Source organism: Triticum urartu, chromosome 7A (assembly GCF_056163025.1).
Source record: "Triticum urartu cultivar PI428250 chromosome 7A, HENAU_Tu73, whole genome shotgun sequence".
Taxonomy (NCBI): Eukaryota; Viridiplantae; Streptophyta; class Magnoliopsida; order Poales; family Poaceae; genus Triticum; species Triticum urartu.
The window spans coordinates 736,358,952-736,363,110 of record NC_141879.1 but is presented as its reverse complement, the minus strand read 5'-3'; the positions used below and the strand labels follow the sequence as shown (position 1 = coordinate 736,363,110).

Below are 4,159 nucleotides of genomic sequence, written 5' to 3'. Positions count from 1 at the left end.
ATGTGTTGTACGCGGAGGTGCCGTCCGTTCGACACTTGGATCGGGAGCTCGCGGGATGAATCGTGATTGGATCGCGAAGACGTTCGACTACATCAACCGCGTTTCTTAACGCTTCCGCTTAGCGATCTACAAGGGTATGTAGATCCAATCTCTCCTCTCGTAGATGGTCATCTACTAGATTGGATCTTGGTGAGCATAGGAAATTTTTTGTTTCCCATGCAACGTTCCCCAACAGAAACAGAGTAATGCAATAAGAACGATGACATGATGTAGACAAGATTTATTCATGTAGGAATAGACCCCATATTTTTATACTTAATAGCAATGATACATGCGTACTCGCTACCCCTTCTATGACTGGGTGAGGACACCGCCGAACCCATCACAAAGCACCTCTTCCCATGGCAAGAAAAATCAATCTAGTTGGCCAAAACCAAACCAAAGTTTCGGAGAAGAAATACGAGGCTATAAAAATCATGCATAAGAGAGTTCAACAAAGACTCAAATAATATTCATAGATATATCTGATCATGAACTCATAATTCATCGGATCCCAACAAACACACCACAAAAAAGAGTTACATCAAATAGATCTCCAAGAACATCGAGGAGAAGATTGTATTGAAGATCAAAAAGAGAGATAAAGCCATCTAGCTACTGCCTGCGGACCCGTAGGTCTGTGGTAAACTACAAATGCATCATCGGAGGAGCACCAATGAGGATGATGAACCCTTCCGTGATCGTTTCCCACTCCGGCAAGGTGCCGGAAAAGGCCTCTAGATTGGATCTCATGGCTCTGAACTTGCGGCGGTGGAAACTCTGATCTCCCTGCCCCCATAGGGTTTCTGGAATATTTGGATATTTATAGAGCTGAGAGGCGGTGGAGAGGGGGCCTATGGGCCGCACTACCCACCAGGGCGCGACAGGGGCCTCTTGCGCGCCCTGGTGCCTTGTGGGCCCCACGGGCCTTACCTCAGGCACTTCCTTGACTCTCAAGTTGTCTTCTGGGTTGAAAGAAAATATCCGAAAAGTTTCGTGGCATTTGGATTTCGTTTGGTATTGATATTCTGGGAAGTAAAAAACAAGCAAAAAATAGCAACTGGCACTGGGCACTATGAAAATATGTTAGTCCTAAAAAAATGATATAAAGTTTCTATAAAATGAATATAAACATCCAAGATTGATAATATAACAACATGGAAAAATAAAAAATTATAGATACGTTGGAGACGTATCAGCATCCCAAGCTTAATTTCTGCTCGTCCTCGAGTAGGTAAATAATAAAAACAGAATTTTTGTTGTGGAATGCTGTCTAACATGTTCATCGCATAAACTTTTCTTTTGTAGCAAGAACATTTGGACTTTTAGATGATTCAAAACAATAGTCTATAATTGACAGGACGACATCAATACTCAAGCATATCAACAAGCAACCATGTCATTCAAAATATCAACGCTAAAAAAAGCCATCCCTTGCCCGTCATGCTCAGTCATTGATCCAAAAATGTCAATCATGTACACCCATCATACATACCTGGATCATGTGCCACACGTATCTCCACGCATCCCTCGAGAAGACCGGCACCATCATCTCCACGAAGCTGCATCCGTGCTTGAATCTTCAGAAGATGACACTGGAGTGAAGAATTCAGTTAGTTACCCGCTGCAGGGCCGCTTGTGCACGTCCCAGCAATGCTCTCCCCTTGCATCTGTCCTGTTCATCCATGGCATTGCAGTGGCAGACAACCCAAATTCAGACTCTGCTCGCATGTTGCCTGGAAACGTACTGCTATGCATCATCATGGAAGGCATGCTTACTTGTGCATCTCGCTGCTGTCTTTCCTGGCGGTGATGTCGTACATCGGCGCCGACCCCTTGGTCGTGTCCAGCCCCGGCTGCGAGATCTCCAGCCCGTGCCTCCTCACGATGTCGAGGTACCTGCAACCATGCACATCCTATCTGTTCTTCATCGTCCACAATATAAATTTAGAGCTGACAGGAAAGCATACAGCTAGAGGGACGTACGGTTCCGCGGCGAAGTTGTAGACACCAAGGTCCTCGTCCCACACGAACACGTAGTCATAGGACACCACGACGCTCGGGTGCAAGAACCTCTTAGCGAACCACCTTCGTTGTTGTTATTGTTTTCAGGCAAAAAAGTCTGAAGATTGTCAGTGCACCTGTCTGCACTTCGGAGTGGAATTCATAGCAGCGAGTGGACGGACAGTTAAATGTTTACCATTTGGTCTGCTTCCTACCGCTGACATGGGCGACCTTCTTCGACCACTCGAACTCTTGGTCCCACTCCGTCGTGCGGCCATCGTAGTGGAACATCACGATATCGAAATTGTCAGAGAACTGCATTTGTTATTTGATTGATGATCTTGGTCAGACAACGGATGGCCATGGCAGTTCTATATCTACATCTAAAACGCTGAAAGTATAGTGCTTATCTACCTTGTGAACAGTTCTTTTTTTTTAGAAAAGGGGGTGCACCTTGTGAACAGTTGCATTGACATTTTCTCTCTCGCCGTACCCTACCGCGAGCGCGAGGAGGTACTTGCCAGTTGGGCTGTCCTGCGCATCAAACCATGGAGTTTTAAGATGAAATGAAACAAGATCCATCAATATGATGTCCATTCAAACAGGGTGAAGAATGAACGAGTGAACTCTGTCAGGTTGTTCAGATATTTTGGAACCTAAAACACGCGAGGCAAGACGTACCTCTCTTGGGGATCCCCATAGCCGGCGCAGGTGAAGATCAGACTCCGAGACCACGATCCCCGGTGGCAGACGCCTCTCTGAGCCTCCAGGCTTTGCTGCTGCAACCTCTACAACCTACAAACCATTGATCAAGAAAACATTTAGTTAACTGGGACGAAGTTAAACTGGATCATTCAAAAAGTTCAGAAACTCAATGTACCGGCGCTGAACCGGTGGCATTTGGGGCACCAGTGCTGCTGTTCCTAAACGGCGCCCCCCATAACCTGCCCAGCCTGCTGCTGTGTCTGAAGCTGCAGTTGGCGGCACCGCCGCCGGTTCCAAGGCAGGAGGCCACATTGAAGCTGCACAAACAGTCCCAAAGAAGGCAACACACATTTTGTTCAGATCAAATCAGCTCAGAGTTAGCCAATACCGAATCGGCGTTTTTTGTTTACCTTTAGCGTGATGTCCACCGGAAAGGAAACGCCGACGAAGAACCCGACCGCCGCCGCGAACAGCATCGTGAGGACTGGGCTTGCTTTCATTCTCGTCTTCGCTAGCTCCATGTATGTGTGTGTGAGCTCAGGTGGGCAGGGTGCGATGGAGAAGAAGACTTGTTTGGTCTTAGGGGCGTGGAGAAGAAGACTTTTTAGCTAGCATCGATCCGAGGTATGCATTGAGACTTGAGCTGCGTAAGTTTGACTTGTACACTGACCCAAATGCGCACGCACGCTGGCTTTTGTTTCGTTCAAGCGACGGAAGCGTGGGCGCGCGCCCCTGTGGGTTTTAAAAAACGTCTCCACGCAGTTTTATATTGGAAGCAAATCGAGAAGTTTGCTGGATGGCTTTGTTGGAGGAGAGCTCCGCGCTACCTTAGTTCACTTTTCAATTGTTCCGTAGCATGTACAAGCTATCCTTGACATGCCCATCCCTAAGCTATGCCCTTGAGGGAACCGTGATACACACGGACTCGGGAGATGACGTGATGAGTACCCCCTAGTTCAGTACACCGTCAATAGGGGAGGCACCTCCCATCCTAGGCACCTAGAACCCTAGGGTGCCGGGGCTCACCAGGGCTAGCTCCACTGGTTGCCTCTCGTCCAACCTTCGCTTATAAGTGCCTCAAAAACTTTGGAAACATTTACCTTTGTAGCAATCAAGACTTTTTTTGTCATCATTATCGAGGAGGTATATTCAACTCCATATGTTTTGTATCACTTTTATTATGTTCCATGTTATCTATTTTGCTTAGCTGTAATTATTTATCATATTTTGAATTTTTATCTTGCTTATATATAAAAAACAAAAAGAATAATTAATTTCAACACCTATCCAGTTTGCTTCTTTGGTCATTATGTTTCCACCTAAGGTTATAGTACTAAGTAAGTTAGAGCAGGAGAAGGACATATAATAGGAAGAGAGATATTGGAGTGCTTACTCTTTCATATTATCATAT

General features: G+C 46.1%; 1 non-coding gene across 1 annotated transcript; it reads right to left on the bottom strand.

Moving 5' to 3' along the window:
* Window positions 1–489: 489 nt before the first annotated feature.
* LOC125519520 (uncharacterized) lies at window positions 490–3,368 on the bottom strand. Its single transcript, XR_015611868.1, has 8 exons — window positions 3,159–3,368; window positions 2,924–3,065; window positions 2,725–2,838; window positions 2,497–2,577; window positions 2,240–2,358; window positions 2,026–2,127; window positions 1,819–1,938; window positions 490–1,714 (listed from the first exon to the last, which is right to left on the bottom strand). It is a non-coding gene; the product is annotated as an uncharacterized LOC125519520 (transcript).
* Window positions 3,369–4,159: the final 791 nt, after the last annotated feature.